The sequence below is a fragment of the Notamacropus eugenii genome, chromosome 6 (genome assembly GCF_028372415.1).
Source record: "Notamacropus eugenii isolate mMacEug1 chromosome 6, mMacEug1.pri_v2, whole genome shotgun sequence".
NCBI lineage: Eukaryota > Metazoa > Chordata > Mammalia > Diprotodontia > Macropodidae > Notamacropus > Notamacropus eugenii.
Window position 1 is genome coordinate 27,970,621 of NC_092877.1, and position 27,596 is coordinate 27,998,216.

The following is a 27,596-nucleotide window of genomic DNA, read 5'->3' on the forward strand; positions in this document are numbered from 1 at the left end:
TAGATTGAGTTCCATGAAATGGCCAGGAAAAGGCATTAGGTTGGGAATCAAGATTTAGTTTCAGATCCAGACCCTGCCATTTATGTGTGATATTTGGGAAGTTATTGTATTTCTCTAGGCCTCAATTTCCTCTATTGTAAAATGAAGCAGTTGGACTGGTTGATCTCTAATGGTCTTCCTTCCATATCTAAATTGGGAATTTTAAGTACAATGGAAAGGTATAAAAGAAAATATTATGTAAGACCCAAGGAGAAAATGTTGTTTCCAAATCTAAGCCCCTTGAGAGTAGAGACTGTTCCATTTTTGTCTTTGTTCCTACAGTGCTAGTGAGCACTGTGTTTGGCCCCAAATGGGTATTTAATAAATGCTTGCTAATTAACTGATTTTTTGAGTCACAGAGTTGGAAGAAGACCTGACTGGAATCTAGTCTGCAAGATAAAACCTGAACTTTCTACAGTGGAGATGTTAAACTCACAGCCTGTAAAACTCCCAAGTGTGGTCAGAATCAAATTACAATGTAACGGGGAAAGGTTTCACAAAATAACTAAATATATAATAAAACACAGATAATGCTAATTTGTAGTTTTCTAAGTTGATATGTGGACTGGAAGGATCCATTTCTATTTGAGTTTAATCCCATTGCTTTATAACATTGAACACAAAGTCTCTTTTTAAACTCCAGTGAGAGGGGTTGGCTCACAAATGAAATATAACATATAAGAATGTGTTGTTAATTTTAAGGATCTCTCTATTTTCTAATTTTCAATTGGTAGGAAGTTTTTCCTTGGAACAATGGAGAAAGAGCTATGGCTTTGGATTCAGAGGACCTGGGTTGAAATCTTGCCTAAGCAAGACTGACCTTATGACAGTTAATGCCTGTGTGACCTTGGTCAAGTCACTTAACATCCTTTGGGCTCAGTTTCTTCTTTCCTCCCTTTTAGCCACCTTCCTCTTTCTTCCCCCTTCCCCTCCTACTACCTATAGAGCTAGTTAGGATTATCTACTTAAGATTATTGTTCCCTCCTTTGAACAAATCAGATGAGAGTACCTCTCAAACAATGCTCATCTCCCTCCCCTCCTTCCCTCTACTATAGTTTTGTACTTCTTCCTGTGATATAATTTGCCATTTTCTGCTTCCCCCTTTTCACACCTCCTATTACAATCCCTTCTCATACTTAAATCATATTTTTGACATGACATCATTTACTTTATGCCTGTTCCCTCTACATATATCCCTTTTATCATAATAGCTGCACAGTTCTCAAGATTACCAGGTTTCATCTTCCCTTATAGGGAGGTAAATAGTTTGCCCTAATTGAGTAGCAAGTTTTTGTTTTTGTTTTTTCCCCTCTGTTTACCTTTTTATGATTCTCTGGAGACCTGCATTTGAAGATCAAATTGTCTATTGAGTTCTGGTGTTTTGGTCAGGAAGCTCTGGAAATCCCTTATTTCGTTGAATGACTTTCTCCTTGCCTGAAATGTTATGCTGAACTTTGCTGGGTAGTTGATCCTTGGTTGAAGTCCCAACTCCTTTGCCTTACGGAATATTGGGTTCCAATTCTTTCGATCTTTTAATGTAGAAGCTGCAAGGTCCTGTGTGATCCTGACTGTGTGTCCTTGATATTTGAATTGTTTCTTTCTGGCTGCTTGTAGTGTTTTCTCCTTCACTTGATAGCTCTGGAATTTGGCCACGATATTTCTTGGGGTTTTGAGTTTGGGATCCCTTTCGGGAGGGGAACGGTGGATTCTTTCGATGACTATTTTGCCCTCTGAGTCTAGTACTTCTGGGCAGTTTTCCTTGATGATTTCCTGGAAGATATTGTCCAGACTCTTTTCTTCATCATGGGTTTCTGGCAGGCCAATAATTCTTAAATTTTCTCTCCTGGATCTATTTTCCAGGTCAGTTGTTTTTCCAATTAAATATTTTACATTTTCTTCTATCTTTTCATTCTTTAGATTTTGTTTGACTGATTCTTGTTGCCTCATTGAGTCATTAGTTTCTACTTGCCCAACTCTAATCTTCATCGTATTGTTTTCTTCGGTTAGCTTTTGCATCTTCTTTTCCACCTGACCAATTTTTCCCTTTAAGGAGCTATTTTCTCCATTTAATTTTTGTACTTCTTTTTCCATTCGACCAATTTTCCCAGTTAGGTTTTGGGTTTCCTTTTCCATCTGATCAATTTTCCCAATTAGGTTTTGGGTTTCCTTTTCCGTTTGATTAACTCTTCCTTTTAGGGAATTATTCTCTCCAGTTAATTTTTGAACTTCCTTTTCCATTTGTTCAATTTTCCTTTTCAGAGTGATGTTCTCATCAGTGAATTCTTTTTTTATAATTTTAAGATCATTGGCCAGTTTTTCTTTTATATCCTTCTTCAGATGTTCCAGGTAATCTAGTTGTGCTTGTGAGAAATTCATAGTCCCATCTGAGGTTTCAGATGGAAGTACAGTCTCAGCTCTGACCTCTTTGGTGTTTGTGTTTTGGTCCTTATCCCCATAGAAAGATTCTATGGTTTTTTCACTTTTCGTCTGCTTTTTCCGATTCATGATGTTGACTGAGTGTTGTAGCTTCTGGTTCTTTCAGTCAGAAGGTACAGGTCTTTAAGTTGAGCTGATGTGTGTCTAGGCTAAAAGCAGGCTTTTGTTTTTTGTTTCCCAGATCAACCCTGGGGTTAGCTTGTTAGGTGTGTGGGAGGGGTGGTCTGGTCTCAGGAGATCTCCTCAGCTGACCTGAGGCAAAGGCAGGGGATGGTGATCCCAGCTTCCCTATTGTCTTCCCTTTTCCCCTGGAGGGCTGGGGCACACCTAGAAGCTAATGTGTGTTCCCGCCCCTCCTGGGGCTCGTCTCCCGGCGCTGAGGCTTGCCTGGGTCTCAGTGCAAATTTTCTCTGCCCTGGGTCGTCTGTCCTTCCAGATCGCCTCCGCCACAGTAGGAAGAATCCCCCTTTGCTATTTTTCTAGCCTCTGGTGTTATGAGACTATTTGCCCCCTTCTGCTGTTCCCGCTGATCCAGGATTTATCTGGGGAAGAATTTTATGGTTCTTTCACGGTCATCAGGGGGGAGGAGGGAGCATTTACTGATCACTCCGCCATCCTAGCTCCTGGAAGTTCCAATAGGTGACTTACTGAAGTTTAGTCTTCAGGCTGAAGGTTTCAAGGGCTGCTGCGCTGATATCTGGCGCTCAGAGGCTCTCACCGTCTTGGTTTGACTTGTCTCCTGCTCCGCTGGTTTCGCCCGCCACTCTCGGGTTTCTCAGGACCCTTCCGCCCTGCTGTGCTGACCACGCTGCGCTGTGTGCTGGGAGCTTACCCCCGCAGAACAGATCCTTCCCGTGGACCTTCCAGTCCAACCTGGGCTCCGAATCTGTTAACGTCTGTCACCCACTGGATTCTACACCTCCAAAGTCTGGTCAGATTCTCCTTTCAGAGATATCCAGAGGAGTTTGTCCAGGAGCTTAGGTGAGTCGTTGCTTTCACTCCACCATCTTGGCTCTGCCCCCCTCTCAGTTTCTTTGTCTAAAAAAGAATAGGTTTGGGTTAGAGGATCTCTGAGGTCCCTTCCAGTGTTAGACTTCTGATCTTTATGTTGAACCAAAAGTTACCTGCATACTTCTGTTTCCTGCTCTTACCCTCAATGGAAAGTCAATCTTCAAGAATCTGAAGACAGCTATTTTTTCCCCTAAGTTAAAGTTTTCTCTTTTTAATGGGGGAGATGGGGTTGTATGTTAATTTTGTTAGTTATCTGATTTCATCCTTTAATGGACTTTCATTTCTTACAGTCAAGAGAAATCAATGACTGATTCAAGCCATGTAAAGATATTTGTAAAATCATTCCCTTTAGAATATGAAGTTGAAGAGTTGTATATTTTTTAGCATGTGTTCTTTAAAAATCAATAGAAGTGAAGATATACTCATGAAAATCAGGACGTGAATGTCAAAAAAAGATAATATGATCATTGGTGCCATTACCAGAAACATAGTCTACAGAATAAAGGAGACAATAGTCCTGCTGTACTCTGCCCCAGTCAGAGTAATTCTAGGGAACTGTGTCTAGTTCCTGGGGCTCCCTCTTAGGAAGCTGGCTGGAGTTTCTCCAGGAGAGGTCCATGGTGATGGTGTGGGATGATGGGCTGTAGAAAGTGGGAATATATAGCCTGGTGAAGAATTGGGGTGTATATGTGCGTGTGTGTGTGTGTGTGTGTGTGTGCGCGTGCGTGTGTGGTGTGTATGTGTTAGATATCTGAAGGGCTGTTATGTAGAAAATGCCTCAGATTTTTTTCTTACTTGGACTGATAAATGGAATTTACAGGCAGGAATATTTTGACCTAATAATCACTGGACAATCCTGTGGGATACACAGCATAAGTATTAATATCCTCATCTTGTAGACAATGTAATTCAGAACTGTGATTCTGAGAAATTAAATGGTTCATTGATAATCACATCCTTAGTAAGTACAGAGGTAGGAGTGAATTCCAGTGTGAATATTGTACCCACTATGCCAGACTAAGTAGAAAACATCTAGTGTGTGTGTATATATACATAAAATACATATACAATGTGGATGTGTATATATACATGCATACACACAAATACACACATGCACACTTATGAATATGTGATATATGTGTGTGTGGAGGGAGAGAGAGAGAGAGACAAAGAGAGAGAGAGACACACACACAGAGAGAGAGAAGTTCAATTAGCTGGTGATCCAGCTACTCACCTCATATTCTAGATTTCTGATTCTGAGGTTTTTTTTCCTAAAATTTCTTGTGGTTTTTCCTTCTCAAGAACTCTTTATGAGTACTTTAGGGCTATTTGTAGGCACAAAAGAGGGACAAAGTAGTAAGTTCATTTTATGATTACGACTGAGATCATTTAGAGACACCTTTTTTTGGATAATAATCTGAATATTCTTGATCTCATTGGAAGGCCATGGTGAGCTTCCTAGATAGTTTCTTTCATTTTATATTGTGATTTTTTTTAAAACTGTGAGATCTATATAAATCAGTGAAAAGTTTCAGATGTAAAACTAGGTTACATGATTTTAATAGGACTCCCAGGATTTTTTTTTTGGCTTATTAAGACAATTAAATAAAAAGAATACAGACATATGTATATGTATATATGTAGTGTTATCAGTGGAAACAATAAGAAAGAAGATGCATTCTCATCAGCCTTGATGCTGTACCTTAATTAAGGACCACTGAGTCTTTCCATAATTGACTTAACAGCTAAACTTCCAATATGTGTCATCTCCTCTTATTATTTTAATGTTGGTTTCTTGAGATCTTACTTTTCTATTTGTATTCTAAGAACTTTGTACACAGTGAGTACTTTCCAAATCTAATTATCTTTTCTTGATCATGGTACTTCTTGACCTCTTTGCTGTATTTTGTGCTTCTGATCACTTTTTCCTCCTAGATACTTGCTTCTTTCTGGGATATCATGGCATTACTCTCTCCCTAGTGCCCCTACTATGTATATGACCATTTCTCATTCTCCCCTTCTGGTTTTTCATTCATGTTACTCCTTCTAACCAAGAATATCCCCCAAATCTCTATCCTTTTCTTTTTTCTCTCTGTATTATTTAATTTGGTGAACTCATAAATTTTCATGAGTTTAATTATCCTCTCTAGTCAGATATTTCCAATTCTATGTAATTAGCCCCTACTCTTTTTTTGATATTCCTTCACACATCACCAGCTGTCTCTTGGATATCTCAAATGCATCTCAGACCCAACATGTTCAAACCAGAAGTAATTATCTCTTCCCTCCAGCCCTCTTCTCTTCCTAACTCCCTTGTAACTGTCCAGGGCACCAGCACCCTCCCAGTCACTCAGACTTGAAATGTCTATGCCATCCTTGACTCCTCCCTCTCATCCCAGATAGCCAATATGTTGCCATTTCTACTTTTTACACCATATATACAAGCACTTCTGGCCTTGTGTAAATTTAGTAAATCCACATTATAAATTTGACATTCGACTTTAGTAAAGAATTCTGAAAGAAATCCACATTCCAAAACAAAATCTCCACCTATGTTCACTTTACTGTACAGTACTGTGCTCTCTCTCTTCTCCTGCCCCATGCTCAGGTGCTCCACAACCTCTAATCCCATCCCCCCCCCCCAAAAAAACCCACCTAAAACATCCTTCTAAGTGAAAGTTGTGGAAGGGTATACTTCTCTAGATTACTACAATAGCCTTCTTACTATTCTCCTTCCACCAAATCTTCCCCCATCCCAATACATCCTCTAATTAAGGTACCAAGATTATTTTTTTTCTAAAGCAGCATTTATCCAATTCCTTGTTTTCAGGACTCCTTTATACTCTTAAACATTTTTAGAGACCCCCAAAGAGTTTTTGTTTATGGAGGTTATATCTATTGATATTTCCCATATTAGAAATTAAAATACCTTAATATTATTGTGACAATAGCTTTTACCTCATAGAGTCTCTGCAAGAGTCTTGGGGACCCCCAAAGTTCTCTATACAAAACTTTGATTACAATTTTTCTAAATCATAGTTCTGATCATGTAACTCCCCATGTCCAATGAGTTCCAGTCTTACTTTATTGAATTCTCTAAAATATCCCTCTGAAAATTTGATTTGTATAGCATGTTAGATGTAAATTAAATTTGGTAGTATTGTCATTTTTATTAAATTGGTCCAGACCACCCATGAGCAACGAATATTCCTTCAGGTATTTCAGCTATCTTTATTGAATTAAGGAGAACTTTGTAAATGAGTCTATGTGAGTATTTTCTACTCTTTGGCAGAAGTTTACCTAAATACTTAATACATTTTAAAATTATTTAGAATGAGATTTCCTTTTTTATTGTTGTCTCATATTTTATCATTATTATTATAAAGGAATGCTATTGATTATAAGAAAATGCTGTTTAATTTGTCACCCACAGCTTTGCTGACACTGTTAATTCTTAATTAGCATCTTTACTGAACCTCTAGGGTTTCTCAAATATGTGATCACTTGATCACCAAATGGAGTAGTTTTATCTCCTCTTTGTTACCTTTACACTTTCAAATTTCCTGCTCTTTTTTATTACTGTCATTTTAAAAAGAAACATATCAACTAATAGTAGACAGGCTATGCATCATTACATTTCTCCTTTATTTACTAGGAAAGCTTTTAGTGTATTCTCAATGCATATGACTCGCGTTCAGATTTGGATATTTTTTCCAGTATTAAAAACTCCCTGACTGTTTATTTTGTAGCTTTAACATAAATATTTACTGTAATTTGTCAAAATCTTTTTTCTGCGTCTATTGAGATAATCATGTGATTTTGGATGTTTATGTTTTCAATTTGCTTAATAATGTTGATTTTTTCCTTAATGCTGAAGCTCCTTGCTTCCATAGTATAAGTCCAATTTGGTCATAATGAATGATTTCTTGGATTAATTGCTGTAGTCTACTAGTATATTCTTTGAATATCTTGAATCAGTATTCATTATTGATGTTGATCTATAATTCTTCTTTACTTTATCCTTCCTTGGTTTAGGTATCAAGGCTATATTTGTCTTTAAAAAAAAGTTTAGTAGGGTGTTTTCCTTCTCAATTTTTGAGAATAATTTGTGTCTTGTTAGCATTAATTATTTAAAAATCTGATAGCAATCACCTATGAATCCATCAAGACCATAAGTTTTTTTTTTTTAATTTGTTGGTACCTTAAAGCTATTTCTATGTGCTTTTATGAGAGTAGATTATTTGAGATCTCTATTTGTCCTTCTGTTATTTTGGGTATTTTATATTTTGGAAGCTATGCTTTTATTTATTTAGTAGTCTCAGTTTTGGAAGCATATATTTTTGCATAGTAGATTCTGATATTTCTATTTATTTCTTCTGGTTTTGTTATTATTTCACTTTGTGTTTGGTATTTTGTTGATTTTCTTCTCTATAATCTTTTAAATCAAGTTGTCTAAAGGTTTACCACTTTTGTTAGTCTTTCAAAGAGTCAGTTTTTAGTTTGTGGGTTTTTTCATTATATTTCTTTTCTAATATTCAGTAATTCCTCTTTATGTTTATTTTGTATTTGTTTATTCGAAGGCTTTCTAATTTTTACACTGCATATTCATTTTATTAATCCTGTCCCTTTTTATTTAGTTAATGTATGTTTTAAGATATATTTTTTTTCCCTGAGGACTGATTTAGTTACATCCTAGAAATAATGATATTTTTATCATTATGACTTTCTTCCCTACAATTGCTAATTGCCTCTATGATTTATTCTTTGACCCACTCATTATTTAGGATATTATTATTAAGCCTCTATTTGAATCTATGCTTTTGTTTGTGCTTGCTGAAACTGACATTATATATATATATATATATATATATATATATATATATATATATATATGAATTGTAGGGATATAGTTAGTATATCTTCTTTTTCACATTTATTTGAAATAACTCCATGCCTTATTCCATGATCAAATTTGTAAAAGTTCCACATGGTACTGAGAAGAGTGTATATTCCTTTGCAGTCCCATTCTAAATCTTCTAGCTCTAGTTTCTCTAGCAATTTGTTCAATTTTCTCTTTGCTTTATTTATTTTTTTGTTAGATTTGTCCAAAATAGAGAGGACGTTGAAATAGCCTGCCACTTTGTGTTATTGGGTTTTCTAACAAATCAGTTAATGCTTCCTTTATGAATTTAGATGCTGATGCTTTTGGATCATATATATTTTATGTTAATATTGGTTTGTTGTGTATAGTTCTTTTTAGCATAATGCAATTTACTTGTTTTCCTCTATTTGTATTTTGAATATTTGGGGTTCATTCAATAGAATATTTGCTATACCAGCCATTTGGAGTTCACCTGATACTTAATAAGTCCTGTTCCAGGTGTTCATATTTATTCTCTACATTCCTTTCTTTTTAAGTGTGTTTCTTGTAAGCAACAGGTTGTGGAATTTCATTTTTTAGTATAATTCACAACTCTATATTTATTGGATTACTTACATAATTCACATTTTAAAACTTATCAAGTGTGTTTATATTCTACTCTAATTGCCTCAAACAATGATGTTTTTTGTTCCTTTTCTCATTGAAAGACAGTACTTTGTCTCTTCCATCATTTTTTGATTAATCTATTTTAAGATTAATGTTTTAACATTTTCCCAAAAACTCTCTTCTCTTCTTCATTAAGCCCCTCTCATTTGTTAACATTTTCCTTAATTTTAAAGATTTATTTAACTTCATTTGCTTTTTATATATTTATCTAATTGTTCCCCTCTCTTATCTGAGTTAAGTAGTCAATTAAAATCCACCTTCCTCTCTTTCCCTCCAGTTTCTTTTTGTTAGTTTGAAATTTTTCTTTGCCTTTTTCTAAAAAAAAGAAAAGATAAAAGAGAGTAACAGCATGGACTTTCTAGGACACTGTCCCCAAGCCAGCCATATATCTGTAAAAATGGTTCTAAACAAATTCTGGAGCTGCAGAACCCACAGAATGATGGAGTGAAGCAGATCTCCAGCCCAAGACAGCCTGAAAGGTTGCCAGGACATGTCTATCTCACCATGCTGGGGGTAGGGCACAGTCCAGTGTGGGCAATGCTAGCACAGACAGGACCTGAGCAGACCTTGGGGAGCCTGAATCTCTCACACCTGTGACAGTTTCCAGATTTCAGGACCCCAAAATGCTGAGAATAAACTTGGAAGGTCAGGGGGAAAAGTCTTTGGGACCAGCGTGGGAGAGTGGAGTGGTCAAGCCTCAGCCCCAGGGCTGCAGAGGGGAAAGGAGGTGTATGAACTCACAGCAGCCACAGCAGCAGCAGGGGGAGCAACAGTGACTGTTTCTGGAATTTTAGGCTCACAGATTATAGGGAAATGGAGGGGCTAACAGTATACCCCCTAGCCCACCAGAAGCAGAGATCTACCTTGACAAAGAGCTCAAAGGCCAAGTAAATGACTGGGAAATGAGCAAAAATTGAAAAAAAAATCAGACTATAGAATCTTACTTTGGTGACAAGGAGGACCAAAACATGAAAACAGAAGAAAACGAAGTCAAAGCTCCTCCATCCAAAGCCTCCAAGAAAAATATGAATTGATCTCAGGCCATTGAAGAGCTCAAAAAGGATTTTGAAAATCAAGTAAGAGAAGGAGAGCAAAAATTGGGAAGAGAAATGAGAGTGATATAAGAAAATTATGAGAAACAAGTCAACTGCTTGCTAGAGGAGACCCATAAAATACTGAGGAAAATAACACTGTAAAAAATAGACCAACCCAATTAACAAAAGAGATCCAAAAAGCCAATAAAGAGATGAATGCCCTAAAAAGCAGAATTGGCCAGATGGAAAAGGAGGTTCAAAAACTAACTGAAGAAAATAATTCCTTAAAGATTAGAATAGAGTAGATGAAAGCTAATGACTTTATGAAAAATCAAGAAATTATAAAAGAAAACAAAAGGAATGAAAAAATAGCAGATGATGTGAAATATCTCATTGGAAAAACAACTAACCTGGAAAATCGATCCAGGAGAGACAATTTAAAAATTATGGGACTACCTGTAAGCCATGATCAAAAAAAGAGCCTCATCTTTCAAGACATCATCTTGCAAGAAATCGTCAAGGAAAACTACCCTTATATTCTAGAATCAGAGGGTAAAATACATATTGAAAGAATTCACTGATCACCTCTTGAAAGAGATCCCAAAAGGAAAATTCCTAGGAATATTGCAGCCAAATTTCAGAGCTCCCAAGGCAAGGAGAGAATATTTCAGGTAGGCAAAAAGAAACAGTTTGAATATTGTGGAAATGTAATCAGGATAACACAGGATCTGGCAGCTTCTACATTAAGGGATCAAAAGGCTTGGAACAGGATATTTCAGAAGTCAAAGGAACTAGGATTAAAACCTAGAATCACCTATCCAGCAAAACTGAGTATAATACTTCAGGGGGAAAAATGATCATTCAGTGAAAGAGAGGACTTTCAAGCATTTCTTAATAAAAACACCAGAGCTGAATAGAAAATCTAACTTTGAAACACAAGAATCAAGAGAAGCATGGAAAGGTAAACAGGAAAGAGAAATCATTAGGGATTTACTAAAGTTGAACTGTTCACATTCCTACATGAAAAGATAATATTTGTAACTCTTGAGACTTTTCTCAGTATTTGGGTAGTTGGAGGGAGTATATACATATAGACAGAGGGGACAGGGTGAGTTGAATAGGAAGGGATAATATCTAAAAAAATAAAATTAAGGGGTGAGAGAGGAATATATTGGGAGGAGAAAGGGAAAAATAGAATGGGACAAATTATCTCTCACATAAAATAGGCAAAGAAAAGCTTTGTCAATGGAAGGGAAGAGAGGGCAGGTGAGGGGAAAAAAGTGAAACTTACTCTCATCACATTTGGCTTAAGGAAGGAATAACATACATACTCAGTTTGCTATGAAACTCTATCTTACACTACTGGAAAGTAGGGGAGAAGGGAATAAGCAGAGGGTAGAGGGTGATAGAAGGAAGGGCTAATGGGAAGAGGGCATAATTAGAAGTAAATACTTTTGAGGTGGGATAGGGTCAAAAGAAAGAATACAATAAACGGGCACAGAATAGGATGGAGGGAAATATAGTTAGTCTTCCACAACATGACTTTTATGGAAGTCTTTTGCATAACTACACATGTATAACATATATTGAATTGTTTTTCTTCTCAGTGGGGATAGGTGGGGAGGAAGGAAAGGAAAAAAGTTGGAACTCAAAGTTTTAAAAATGAATGCTAAAAATTGTTTTTACATGCAACTGGGAAATAAGATATATAGGCAATGGGGTATAGAAATCTATCTTCTCCTCCAAGAAAATAGAGGGGATGGGAATAAAAGGAGGGAGGGGTGTGATAGAAGGGAGGGCAGATTGGGAGAGAGGGTAATCAGAATATATGCTGTCTTAGGGTGAGTGGAGGGGAGATATGGGGAGAAAATTTGGAACTCAAAATCTTGTGGAAAGGAATGTTGAAAACTAAAAATAAATAAATTAGAATTAAAAAAAAGATAGAGGATTTCTTTGCCTCATTCTCTACTAATTCTGTTCCAAACGCTTACCTTTGATTCTTGGTCTTTATCTATTTCCAGAAATACAATGGGGGGGTGAGTCTGTCAGTTACTAGTGCTAATAAAATCCCAGTATCATCAGAAACACTCACCTCTAGCCACTAACCTGAAGTCATCATTGCAGATACTTGACCCTAGTCTGATGGCTAGAATACCTATTCATTTATCCAACAAATATTTACTGATCATCTTCTGTGGTGGAGAGCCAAGTGCTAGATTCTGAGCAATGTTAAAGGTTTTGATAAAATATGGTACCTATCCTCTTGAAAATTACTGTCTAGTAGTGGGATGAGACAGAAATACAGATAAATGTAATACCCAACCTCATGTGATCAATGAATTGGTCTAATGTCTTCCTCTTTTCTAGTGTCAGCCATAGTATATGAACCAAAGTAAATGAGTCCTTATCTTCAAGGAAATTATGTGTTAATGGGAGAGATAATGTACATATGAATGCTATAATAGATATTTATCAAATATCTATTATATGCCAGAGACTGTTACTTACTAGAGATTCAAAGAGAAAAGGGAGAGATGTCATCACATAAGGAGCTTACATTTGAGGTATCAAGGTGGTACAGGGGCAGTTAGGTAGTGCAGTGGATAGAGCACTGGGTTTAGGATTCAGAAAGACTCATATTCATGAGTTCAAATCTGGCTTCTGACACTTACTAACTGTATGACCCTGGGCAAGTCACTTAATCTTGTTTGCCCCAGTTTCCTCATCTGTAAAATGAACTGGAGAAGGAAATGGCAAATCACTCCAGTATCTTTGCCAAGAAAATTACGAATGGAGTGATGGAGAATCAGACATTATTGAAAACAACCAAACAACAAGTTGGCACAGTGGATAGGATGCTGGCTTCCTGCAAGGAAATGGTTACAAGGTAACCTTATAGGTGTGAGCAATCGAGAAAAGCCTCATAGGGAAGGAAGGTGGCATTCTCTGTCATCTTAGCTGCTCTTTCTCCTCCACTCTAACTTTTCTTACAGATGCCTCTTGAATGACCAGGGTCACTTAAATGGCGATGTACACTTCATCCCTGTGGACTTTGGTAATTGCTTGAGCACCATTGTTGCTCTGATCCCATTGTTGAGCAGAGTAGGTCTCTGGGGAGCTCACTGGCCTTGTCCGCCTGTTGGTTATGCAAATGAGTTTGTGAGCATGACCTGAAGCAGGACTGTCACTATGGGAACTGCTTGCAATGATGAAGAGTCTGGACTGACTAGCACGGACCTGAGAGTGTCTTCTGAGGCATTTCCTTCCCCTCTCATTAAAGTATAGTCTCTGGGGAAAGAAGCAGGTGTTGAGAGCTTTTAAAATAGTAAAGGAAAATTGTGTTTGCTTTGAATTATATAAGTAATTACTTTAATTCTCAGCCTGGCTTTGACTAAACAGATATGGGGTTAAACCTAGAGCTTTGCATGTAGAGAGCCTTCTTATAGTAATCTCTCATCGCATTTTTATAGTGAGCCCCTGTTGAGGAGAAATTCCTCTTCCAATTCAGTAAAGTACCTGATCTGCTACTTTCAGTGTTTTTGCCTAAAGCATAATGCCACTGTGGGTTAGAAGTCATACATGAAAGTAGATCTCATTGTTCTGAGGCTGGCTTTCTATTTGTGAGCAGAGGGATTATATATATACTTATCCAGATTTTCAGATGAGAAAATCAAGGCTGCCAGAGATTAAATGACTTGCTTAGGGTTACACAGCTGGTAAAAAGCAGAGAAGGATTCAGTTTCCCATTCTCTTGAGTCCAAATCCTGGGTTCTGTTTACTCTACTCTACTGTTATCATTTAGTCATGTCTACCTCTTCATGACCATTTTCTTGGCAAACATACTGAAGTGGTTTGTCATTTTTTCTCCAGTTTATTTTACAGATGAGGAAACTGAGGCAAACAGGGTTACCTGACTTGCCCAGAGTCTCACAGCTATTAAGTGTCTGAGGTTGGATTTGAACTCAGGTCTTCCTGACTCTAGGAGATCTATATACTGCAATACCTAGCTCCTCCTACTATACAACGCTACTTTTCCATAATATACATTCGTTGAATGGATGGACACATGCATAGATGAATGAATGAATAGGGTATCTCATGATCTGCTATACAGAACTTAAGTCTCTGCATCCTCTCTATACACAATTTAAAGATACTGAAGATGTTGCCTGGCCTTTTGCTTAGTCCCTTATTTCTATTGAATCAGGCCCCCTCACATCATGATGATGACATGACAAATGTCTCCACTGGAGTAAGGAGCATCAGTGACATATCTTATGAGACTAATTCAGATTTACTGTAGCTGGTAGATGAAGCAGCTCCTAAGTAAGCAGAAAATGTCAATATCATTGACCTCAACAGGTGATTTGTGGCTCAGGCTCAATATAGCCCAGCCCCCAGAAGGGACTCCTGACTAGAATGAGAAGCGTTGCTCCATCGATCCAAATGTAGGCAGCTCCCTGTTAGCTCAAAGAGTAAGCAGGAACCAAGAGTTTGACAAGGAACCAAAAGTCTGGGGTGCCAGTCCTGGGTCTCTCACTGACAGCCAGGCCAAGTTGCTTAACCACACCTAATCTTGGATTCCTCATCTGTAAAACAGAACATCAATAACTGTTCTCAGGATACCGAGAAACTGCCTTTATTTGTTGACCTCACAGGCTCAGCTATAAAAATACCACTCAGTGTTCTTGATGGTTTGAACAATGCTTTACATGTGCTGTCTTATTTCCTAATACTTTCATCTTATAATTGTATGATGCCTTCAATCTGTCAAAAGCATTCATTAAGTGGCTACTATGTGTGAGACACTCTGTTAGGTGCTAACTGTATGAAGATAAAATAAGACTATCTCTGTCCTCAGGAACCTTATTTTCTCTTGGTCTTTCTTTTTGCCCATATTGTTTTATTGAAGCATAATTATCTAAGAGTTGAGGTGATGACTTGAATAAATTTTTATGAAATGGACAATTTCAAACTTTAGTATTTAGCTAATACTCAAGTTGTATTTTGGGCACATATCTTTTGTTTGTTCAGTGGATCTTATTTTCTATAGAAGACAATATGCACACATAAACACGCACACTCATTTATATTAAAGACAAGGTAATTTTTTTTAGGGGGAGGTGCTTGTAACTGGAGTAGGAGAAAGGATAAGGAAAAATCTTCTGCTGGAAATAACATTTGAGCTAAGCTTTGAAGACACTTAGGAGTTTTTTCATAGCTTTTATCTCATTTGCTTCTTGCTGCAAACCTGAGAGTAAAGGTTTTTTTTCACCATTTTATAGATGAGGAAATGAAGTGGCAGGGGTGGGGGTTTAGTAAATGGCTCATTCAAGATCATAAGAAAAGTGAGGGACAGGAATGGGTCTTTATTTTCTTGACTCTTAGCCGGGCCATAGATAGCACTTTCCCCCTTCACCTTTTCTTGGCTTCCCCATTCTGAGGGCAGGGCATCTAGATACTGCAGTGGTAGAGAGCCAAGATCGGAGTCAGGAAGGCTCACCTTCTCGAGTTCAAATCAGGCCTCAGATAGTGGCTGTGACCCTGGGCAAGTCACTTAACCCCATTTGTCTCATTTCCTCATCTATAAAATGATCTGGAGAAGGAAATGGCAAACCATTCCAGTAGCTTTGTCAAGAAAACTTCCACTAGGGTAATAAAGAATTGGACACAATTGAAAAATGACCAAACAAGAAGCTTCTGGGTACAATTTATAAGTGACTTCCTTTCATCTCCAAAGTGATTGTATTAAATATATATATATATTTTTTTACAAATATTGTCTTATTTAATCCTCACAACATCCTTGGGAGGATGTTACTTGTCCTTTGTGTTCAAAGATCAATGATATCACAAATGTTTGTCTGTCCTAGGAAGTAGGTGCTATTATCCCAATTATACAGTTGAGGAGCTTGAAGTAAACAGAGGTTGAGTGACTTGCTCAAGGTCACACAGCTAGTAAGTGTCTAAGGTCAAATTTGAACTCAAGTCTTCCTGACTTTAGGACAAGCGCTCTATCCACTGGCTCCACTATCTACTTCTAGAGAGACAGAAACAGACAGATAGAGACAGAGAGATTGAGAAATTATCGTTGTTCTTGTAAAAAAAAAGAGAAGGAATCAATTCCATTTTTAAAAGGCAACAATGTGAATGAATTTATAGAACTGAGATCTTTGTTTTCCTTCTTTCCATCTGAGGTCATTACAAGGACACTCCCTACTTCCCAATTTTCTTTGATTTTCCATAAGAGAAATAAAAATGCCAGTGGTTTCCTTAATGCCTTTTCGTATCATAAAAGACCAAGGCAGAAATGAAACAGAGACAATTTCAGTCCTCCCTTGAATCAATGGCGTTGGTGACATGGATCACCCAAGCATGGATCATCTGAGGGAAAGGCTCAAATCCATTAGGGAATAGATGCCTGGCTACCCAGGCCCAGCTTTCCAGTCTAGAGGAAGTGAAGTCATTTATCTTCCAGACTCGCCCAGGGGTAGAGCTGCCATGGATTGGAGAGTTGGTGAGTCAATTCTCATTTCATATCATCTCTCTGTATCTAGTCTACCTCACACCATCTTTCTTCATTTCTAGCCATCTACAAAGATTCTAGGGCCTACCTTTCTTGGGAAGCTTGCCTTTTGCCTTGCTTGCTGATTGACCACCTTCCTCACCTTCTACCTCTTGCTTAGGGAAAAGGAATTAAACAGGCATTATTATGTCTACTAGGAAAGACAGCAATCTAGTGTTTTATGTTTCATAATCCCTGTGTCTACCTAGACCAAAGCTCCCTTTCCTGTCTTTTTGTTCTGTCTCAATTCAGTCATGTCCAGCTCCTCAAGACACCATTTAAGGTTTTCTTGGCAAAGATTCTGGAGCTGTTTGCCATTTCCTTCTCCAGCTCATTTTCCAGATGAGGAAACTGAGACAAACAGGGTTAAGTGTTAAGGGTTAAGTGACTTGTTCAGGGTCACACAGCTAGAAAGTGTCTGAGGCCAGATTTAAATTCATGAACACCTCCAGACTAAATGCACTGTCTATGGTGCTACCTAGCTACCCCTTCCTGTCTACTTACCACTCTCCACTAAATATTTTATCCCCTAAAAGAATTCACTGTCTTTGAGGCTGGCAATTATCTCACTTTCGAATTTCTATTCCCAATGCCCAGCACCATTCCTGGCACATAGTAGACACTTAATAAATGCTTGTTTAATGATTGACTGAATATGCAGCCCAGATTTCCTCATCAGGTCAATAAACTTAGCTCAGTCTCATTCTGCCCAGATAGGTCTATTCTTAAAGATAGGTCTCTTCATGGTTATTTCTATAGGTCACCTCCCTGTCCCTCTGGACTATAAACTCTATGCACAAAGGAACTATGTCTTATGCAAACTTTGATTATCCACCCAATGCCTAGAGTAAAGGAGGCAATTAGAGGAATGATGGCATGTTGAATAGGACACTGGATTTTAAGTCAGGGAGAAATTCATTAAAATTCTGAGTCTGATGGCTTGTGTCTCTTTGTCCTGGGGAAAATCATCTAACCTCTCTATGACTCAGTTTGCTCATCTTTAAAAAGGAGGGATTTGAAATAGAAGATCTTTAAAGCCCCCTGTAGCTCTAAACCTATAAAATATTGGTTGAATTTTTTTGTATTTTTATGGTATAAAACCACATCCAACCCTCCTAACTGCTTTGTTTTCTGGCCTCGGTATACTCCATCAAGACTCAGCTTACCCAAGCGTGTCTTCCCCTCTGAAAAATGAATGTTATTTTGACCTTGGGCAATTGCTACGTTTTCCTGTTCACTCAAGGAAAAGAGGGGAGCCTGCCTGATCAAAGAGCCTCTCCATCTTTATTCCTTCCTATTTATATATGGCAACAAGAGCACATTTGCTCACTGCTCTAGGGAAGGGGAAAGGGGGTTTATCCCCTACAAAGATTTCCTCATCTTGGCTTCTACCAAAATCTGTCCTGACGTAGGCTACCCAGACCCCCAAGCACTCTCATCACAGAACTGATTCCCCACACTGCGCAAGGAACCTGGTTCCGGTCATAATTAGAAATGACATTGCTCTTGAACCTGAGGTTCATCATCCCAGGATAAATAGCTGTTTTAATATTTTCGCTTGAATTACGGAGCCCCTCCCTTGTCCAGCTCCTCCTTGATGTGAGTGCAGAGCCTCTTGGCTGTGTCTGTTCGTGTCCATCTGCCACCATGGCATGGTGCCTCCTTGCTTGCTGTTTGGACCCTTGCCTTGGGGCTAGAGGTGCCAGGCAGAGATAGGCAGGCTGCATAACAATGCAAATATCAATTCTTTTCAAGGCCCTTCTCCTCTCTGGCCATCTTGATGGGCTGGCACCATGTGCCTCTCAAGACACAACTGCACCTGTTGGAAGTCATCTGCCAAATATGTAAAGCATTGGGGAGAGGGGTTTGTGGCCTATGGCTGCTAGCCGGGTGATTAGCATTGGATGGGGAAACTCATCAATGCCATTTGAGGGGCTCAAAACTCATACACAATAGCCACCCAGTGACTCTCAAGTGCTGCCAGTGCCAGAGGCCATGAAATGGGCAGGGGTAGCCAGGACACCAAGGGGCACCAGGTGGTTGATTAAAGCATAGAGAAATACAGACAGAGTCACAGCAGGCATGCCTATGGACCTTCTAAGAAATGGGCTGCTGCCCAGAGGCAGTATCCAGAAGGATCTGGGTCTTTGTGTGACTCATTCCTTGGGCTTTGTAATGAAGAATATATTAGACCAATTTAGAATTTGCCTCTGTGACCCAAAGGCTCAACGAATTTTCCATGGATGGGAATTTGAGCCTTAAGATAAATAAGTTTTTAGAAATGATCATTTTTCTCAGTTCTCTTTGAACACTGGACTTGAAGCTAGGAAGACTGGATTTGAATCCCATCTTTTAGCTCCAGAGAAGCATGAAAAAGTTGCTTAATCTCTCAAAAGTTTAGTTTTCTCCTCTGTTAAATGAAGATAATGATGTCTGTAATACTTCCCTCCCACGGTTATTGTGAGGCTCCAAAGGGAAAGTGTACACCAAGCACTTCACAAAAGTTAACAGGGGATATAAATGTCAGTTACCATCATCAGCATAGCCAGCCAACAGGATTGGAGATTGTGTGGAAATGACGTCCCTCAGCTTGGAACAGTAGATAACCCTGAGGCATGAGATATGATAAAGGAAAGGAATGCTTTACTAGTCTGAGGTACCCTACTCTTTCAGGGCCATGGTTTCTGATCATATTTCCTGAGGAGAAATAGAAGTCACTTTTCTTTCTTTGTTTTCCTTCCTTCCTTCCTTCCTTCTCTCTCTCTCTCTCTCTTTCTCTCTCTCTCTCTCTTCCTTCCTTCCTTCCTTCCTTCCTTCCTTCCTTTTTCTTTCTTCCTTTCTTCCTTTCTTTCTTTCTTTCTTTCTTTCTTTCTTTCTTTCTTTCTTTCTTTCTTTCTTTCTTTCTCTTTCTCTCTTTCTCTCTGTCTTTCTTTCTATTTCTTTCTCTCTCTCTTCCTTCCTTTCATTATATCTATCTTTGGTTACCTATATATCTATATAATATACAAACAGATTGCACATGCATGTATGTGTGTGCATATGCATGTACACACATACATGCATATGGAATGAATGGAATGAAAACGTAATTATCAGAAATGTTGTGAGAACTCTAATAAAGGAAGGCTATGGGAAGAGTTGTGTGTGTGTGGGGCGGGGTTGAGGGGGTGTGTCTTTATATGTGCAGACACATGCATTTGTATATATTTATCTATATTTCCCAAACTCCATTAAGGCAGATCAATACTTTCTTGGTCAGTTATAGGTTTAGGGAATTGCCTGGGGCCATGAGGGATGAAGTGAATAAAGAGGATAAGAATTACAAAATACTGGAGCTGAAAGAGACCTTAGACATCATCTAGTGCAACCATCTCATCTTCAGATGGGGAAACAGAAGCCTGAGAGTTGAAGCCCTGATTCAAAGTTAAATCTTCTGTCTACAAGTTCAGTGGTCACAAGTATCTATAAGAGATCAGAAAGAGACTTTTAAATTCTGTGGACATACGATGTTTATTTCCCTGGCAGTTTCATATTAAATTTAAACATCAGTTGTTTTCTTTTATTGCTGAGTTAGGAATAACGCTGCAGACACTTTCCTTTGAGGAAACTCCTTTCCCAGGAAGAATAACTAACTAATCTCTTGGCTTCTCCCAAGTTATTCAGGAAACATTCTCTCATGTTATTTACATTTTCTCAACAATTGATGAAGCTATTTTTGAAGAAAGGGTTTTATTTCTTCGTAAATAAGATCCTTAATTGTGCTTTGATGAATGTTCCCTTTCAAGCCTTCCTCTTATATCCCCCCTTATTTTAATTGTTCCCTGACTTTAACTCAATTTACTGAACATCTGTAGGGTCTGTGACAGTATATTCTTGGCCTACTGAGCTGAAGAACAATATGGTAAAGTACAAGAGTCACCTTCCTTACCTTTAAGGAACTAATCATTCATTTTGCTGTCAAAGGATGGATAATAGGGTTAAATCTAAATAAGAAAAGGCTGTTTTAGCTAATCAGATCTCCTCTCTATTCCCTAAACAATGAAGTGTTCAATACCTCCTTTATTCCTTGGCTCATATCTGTCCCCAGGCTTCCAATGGTCTTTCCTTCTTCTCCCTGACTATCCAGCTTTGGGGAACACATTAGATCCCATCATTTATATGCAATATTTCCTGACTCTCCTAAACCACCTCACCTATCCTATTTCTTATCATCTTTTGTTATTTTTCTTGTTCATTGATTTCAGTCATGTCTGACCCTTGGTGACCTCATTTGGGGTTTTCTTGACAAAGTGGAGTGATTTGTCATTTCCCTTTTTTAATTTATTTCATAGATGAGGAAACTGAGATAAACAGTGACTTTCCCAGGATCACACCGCTAGTAAGTGTCTGAGTCCAGATATGAACTCCAGGAAATGACTCTTGGCTCCAGGTCTGGCACTCTACCTACCATACCACCTTATCATCTTTACTATTCTTCGTTGAATAATTAGCACTGTGGTTGAGAATTATTCTGTATGGCCATTATAGGAAACTTATGGCTCTCCATTTCCTCTATTGACCACCTGTTCTCTACTAGTTTCATAATTTGATCTCTCAGATTCTGAGTGCCCTGGGTTATATAAATTAAGAATATATCCTCCAATTTACTGCCTGATTGAGCCATGCCAGTTGAAGACATTTCAGAGGTGTGTGTTACAAGAGAAGTATATTGAATAGGCTATGGACCAATGAAGATTATTTATAAAGGATAGTTGATATCTGGGTGGTGGTAGTAGGAAGTTCAATATGAGCAAGTATAAATTGATGGGAAGCCATTTGTTTGAGGATTACCCTATACTCTTCTTAGGAAAGTTTGTATTTAATCAATATCACCTTGAACCAAAGGAATGAATACTGAATAGTGAAATATCAGGCAATAATTTGAGGAGATAGCTTTTAGGTAAGGAGAGCCTTCCCAAAGTCCAAGAAGTCATCAAGTGGTTGTTCATTGCATTCTTTCCTCTTGAAGATGATCCCCAGGCCTTTCGGTGTTACAGGAGACATTGGAGTGCCCTCTCTTATAGATCTTAATTTTGGAGGTATGTCTAGCATGGAATTGAGAGAATTCAACCTCAGGCAAGAAACTAGACCTTATGACCTTTTATTACGCCTTCCATGTCTATGGCTCTGTGAAAATGAGTTGTGTAATTTAAAATGACCATGTCTCTCCTCCTAAGAGAATTCTGCTAAATCAGGGCCAGCCACTGAAAGAACAAGAATACATGCTCAATAAACTGAAACAAAAAACAAGGAACCAGGGAAAATACATGTAAGAAAGTGGGGCTAAAAGAAGTATTAGGAGTTGGGGAGGTTGCCAAGTCTGGAAAAGACAGGAGGAAGATTTATATTTAGCAGGATATTTTTTTTTAATCAGGCAAGGAAACTAATTAAAACTCTTAGTTCTAATTGGAATTAATTGCATTGGTAGTGGATTGAATTGGGGCTGGGAGTATTTCCTGTCAATCCAAATGTATTAATTGATGAAAAAGAGGCAGTTAACCATTTATTTGTATACTTTAGAATCATAGAAGGTGAGAATTCAACTCAGATATCATCCAGTTTAATCTTCTCATCCTGAAGGTGAGGAAATTGAGGAAAAAGAAGGAAAATATCTTGTCTGAGACTATGGGGACAATCTGGGAACAGATAAGGGAATAGAAACTATGTCTCCCAACTTTCAGTCCAGGATTCTTTCAGTCCAACATTCATTACTGGGTGTTTTGAGGAAATGTCACACAGGACACTGTCCTTGGGGAGATAATTTAAAAGGGGAAGGGGCAGTATGGTACAGTGGATAGAGCCTTGACTCAGATCAGAGGACCTGGATTCTAGTCCTGCCCCTAATGCTAACTTTCTGAGACCTTGGACAGCTCATTTCCCCTTCCTTGACTTGACTTTCCTCATTTGTAAAATGAGGGGTAGGTTCTCCACTGCCTCTGATTTCCTTCTAGCCCTACCTCTATGAATCCTGTATCCTTGAGCAAATCATTTCTCCTTCTTTGTTTCAGTTTGTTCATCTGTGAAATGGGTGGAGGATGCATTGGACTGGGCAGCTAAGTGTTGCTGCAGTCAGTAGAATATGGGCCTGGCATCAGAAAGACATGTCCAAATCCAGCCTCAGACACTATCTGTGTGACCCTGTCATCTTTGCCTCAGTTTCCTCATCTGTAAAGTGAACTGAAGAAGGAAATGGCAAACCAGTCCAGTACCTTTGTCAAGAAAACCCCAAATAGGGTCATGAAGAGTCAGACATGTCTGAAAAATGATTGGACAACATATATGATGTTTACACAAAAATTTTAAGTTTTTTCATCTATATAATTTAATCTCTGAAGTAGCCATGTGAAGTAAGTGGTATTATTATCCTTATTTTATAATATGGGAAATCGAGACTTGGAGATGTTAAATGATTTGACCAGAATGATACAGATAATGTGTCTAAGGCAACATTTTGGCTAGGGGTTGGTGTTAAACACCACATAAAAAGAACAAAAGGGCTAAATCTGACAATGTGAAAATAGGGAAAAATAAGAAAATGTCTATGTTGGCCCTTCTTGGCTTCATTTTTTTGAACGATGATATCTTGTTGGGACCTTTCAAGATGGAAAAAAAATGTGATCACACTGAGATCTTTCTGACATACCATCTTGCATCATATTTACTACTATACCTAGAGAAATTTCTTTATTAGGAGTTTCCTATGTGGATAAAAGCACAGACCAAGTGTCTGCACACACACGCACACACACACACACATACACGGTGCAAGGATTTTTATTAGATCTAAGAAAGAAGGAGGAAATTGAAGCTGGTGTTTAATAAGATGCTTCCCATAAAAATGAAGATGTTTTGGTAAGTAAAATGCCTGACAGAGACTAATTTTGTCACCTTACTTGGGAGCTATTCTCTTCCCTGGTTAATATAATAGCCAGACCTTGGGATTATTATTATCTGGTCTGTTATTTTATTTACATAGGTAGCTTTGGTTTGTACCTAAAGGCTATTGATATGAAACTCGGAGTCTTAAGGAGCTGCCCGAGAGCCATACGAGTTGTGATATGTCTGGTATATTTCCATCTCTCTCACTCTCTTGCTCTCCCTCATGCTCTCTCCCCCACTGTCCTCTCCTCTCCCATTCTTTCCTTTTCTCTCCTCTCTTCTCTCTTTTCTTTCTCTCTCCTCTCTTTCTTCTATCTCTCCCTCCTCTTTTTTCCCTTCACTTCTCTTTCTTTCTCTTCTCTCCCTCTTCCATTTTCTACAGGAAGTCTTTCCATATGTGTGTTGTGTATGTGTGTGTGTTATGTGTGTGTATGTGTGTGTGTGTGTGTGTGTGTATGAGAGAGAGAGAGAGAGAGAGAGAGAGAGAGAGAGAGAGAGGGAGGGAGGGAGGGAGAGAGATGGCACTTGAACCTGTCTTCCTAATTCGGAGACTGACCCTCTATCCTATATATCAAAGGAATAGAACTGTTGAGAGTCTCAAATAAAATGAATTAACATATGTAAAGTGCTGTGCAAATCTTAAAATGCTACATAAATGTTAGCTAGTATTGTTATTTTTTTGATTGGAGAATACTGGATCAAAATCCTAATATCTATGTAGTCAATAGTCAGATGTGACTCTGAACTTGTGAAACCCAGAATGCCTAAGTGATTTGTTTAAGGTCATGTAGGCAGTAAGTAGCAGAGCCAAAGGTCAGATTTAGGTCCCATGACTCCGAGTTCAGAGTTCCTTCTGCTGGACTCCAAAGCCTCCCTAAAGAGTAGGATTCATATTAGAAAACTTGTAAAAGGAACAATAGGGTATAATTTATCACATGAGAATAGTGAAGGACAAGATTTATGTGAGCCACTCTTGGCTCCATTTTTGGGGATGAAGAAATATTGTTGGGATAAAAACAATGGAATTATATTTGAAATCATATTATGATTGCATGCTTTTTTAAAAGATTCGATTATGCTTAGATGTTCAGAGGACAAAGAGCACCTGAACCACGCATGGGATGGTTGCAGTAGAGTGGAAACAGTATGCTAGTCAAGATTTGAGTTCTAGTCACTCGTCACATCCCCTTTGGGACAGTTTTCTCATCTCTAAATGGGATAGTCTCTAAATATCCTCTAGTTATAAATTAGGAGTCTGAACTGGAACCAATGTGTCGACTTCTTATAATCTTTGTGAAACTTTCCTTGCAATAAATAGACATCATGAAGGAACTTGAGTAATATACCCATTCCATAGAAGAGGTATGTGAGTTTCAAGATTAACTTTGGGCTTTGGTTCAGACTGCTGTTTCCTAGCAAAGAAAACACTAATGTCAAAAGCAGTATTAAAGTCTGTGTTTGCCTAGATATACAGTAAGAAAATGAATGGAAGTGTAAACTTGTAAGGGAAATAACCTAGCAGAAGGCCGAGTATAGCCCTATTAATCTAGTATCTCAAAAGCCAGAATGGTGTTACTTATTAAACAACATCTGGTGGAAACTTATGAGTGCTGCACCCCCTTTTAGGTATTTGTTAAGGCTCCATGAAATTCTTGATGTCCCCCAAAGAAAGAGGAAGCTCCCTCTTATGCCTGGCCATCATAACCCATGGACCTAGCATTATCAACTAACAAGATCAAACTAGACCCTATCTTTGTTCAGTTTTTCAGTCATATTCAGCTCTTTGTGACCCCATTTGGGGTTTTCTTGGTAAAGATACTGAAGTAATTTGCCATTTCCTTCTCTATCTCATTTTACAGATGGGAAAATTGTGGCAAACAGACTTGAGTGACTTGTCCAGGGTCATCCAGTTAGTAAGTGTCTGAGGTCAGATTTGAACTCAGCGAAGATGAGCCTTCCTGACTCTAGGCCCAGCACTCCATTCAATGTGCCACCTAGCTGCCCCTAGACTCTACCTGGCAACCTCAAATTTGATTAATGAATTATTAGTCTACTTGATATTATGCATACTTAAAAAATTAATTGGCAATGTCACCAAGGAAACAAATATTCATTCCCATGAGTTCTTGACCTCAGAATTGTTTTATTCCAATTTCCTAGTGGAGATGACTCCAATGTCATGATCAGAGTTAGGGCCCTGTGTTTGCCTACATCCACATAAAGAAAATTAATGAAACTGTAAAGTTTTAAGAGAGATGACATAGCAGGAGGCCGAGTACAGCCCCATTAATCTAGTCTCCCAAAAGACTGAGTGATGTTATTATTAAATAACATCTGGCAGAGGTCTGTGAGTACTGCACCCCTTTTTAGGTATTCATTAAGGCCCCATGAAATTCTTAGAGAGCTGCAGGAGAAAAAAAATCTCCCCATGTGCAAATTAGAGTAGGAAGTGCCAGCTTGATGGAATTATACTGCACACATGCTGGGCTGGCTGGCAAGGCTGCTGGAGAGAGCTATGTCTGCCCATCCTTGGTTGTTTATAATGCCATGGCCAACAGGATGAAAGCAAGTGGCTTACTTGAGGGAAAGGATGAATTCTTTTCCTTTGTCTGGTCAGTGACTTCCTTCAGTCTCAGCTAAAATCCCACTTTCTTTTTTTTTTTTTAATTATTAATTTATTTTAAGTTTTCAACATTCATTTCCACAAAATTTTGAGTTCCAAATTTTCTCCTCATCTCTCCTCTCCCCCCATCTCCAAATGCCAAGCATTCTGATTACACCTTCCACCAATCTGCCCTTCCTTCTAATGTTTCTCCCTTTCTTTATCCCCATCTTCTCTTTTGTCCTGTAGGGCAACATAAATTTCTGTACCCTATTACCTGTATTTCTTATTTCTCAGTTGTATGCAGGAACAATACTTAACATTTGTTCCTAAAACTTTGAGTTCCAACTTCTCTTCCTTTCTCCCTCCCCACCCATACCCACTGAGAAGGCAAGCAATTCAATATAGGCTATATATGTGTAGTTTTGCAAATCACTTTTATAATAGTTATGTTGTATAAGACTAACTATATTTCCCTCCATCCTATCCTGCCTCCCCATTTCTTCTATTCTTCTTTTGACCTTGTCCTTCTCCAAGAGTGTTTGCTTCTCATTGCTTCCTCTTCCCAGTTGCCCTTCCTTCCATCATCCCCCCTACACAGCTTATCCCCTTCTCCCCTACTTTTCTGTAGTATAAGATAGGCTTTCATACCAAATTGTGTGTGCATGTTATTCTTTCCTTGAGCCAAATGGGATGAGAGTAAGCTTCACTTTTTTTCCTCTCACGTTCTCCTTTTTCCCTCCATTGAAAGGGCTTTTTCTTGACTTTTTTATGAGAGATAATTTGCTCCATTTCATTTCTCCTTTTCTCCTCCCAATATATTCCTCTCTTACCCCTTAATTTTATTTTTTAGATATGATCCATTACTATTCAACTCACGCTGTGCTTGCTCTCTCTCTCTCCCTCTCTCTCTGTCTCTCTGTCTCTCTGTATGTATGTGTGTGTGTGTGTGTGTGTGTGTGTGTGTGTGTGTGTGTGTGTGTGTGTGTGTGTATAATCCCACCAACTACCCAGATACTGAGAAAAGTTTCAGGAGTTACAAACATTATCTTTCCATGTAGGAATGTAAACAGTTCAACTTTAGTAAGTCCCTTACGATTTCTATTTCCTGTTTACCTTTTCATGCTTTTCTTGATTCTTGTGTTTGAAAGTCAAATTTTCTTTTCAGCTCTGGTCTTTTCATCAAGAATGCTTGAAAGTTCTCTATTTCATTGAAAGACCATTTTTCCCCCCCTGAAGTATTATATTCAGTTTTGCTGAGTAGGTGATTCTTGGTTTTGATCCTAGTTCCTTTGACTTCTGGAATATCATATTCCACACCCTTTGATCCCTTAACGTATAAGCTGCCAGATCTTGTGTAATCCTGATTGTACTTCCACAATACTTGAATTGTTTCTTTCTAACTGCTTGCAATATTTTCTCCTTGACCTGGTAACTCTGGAA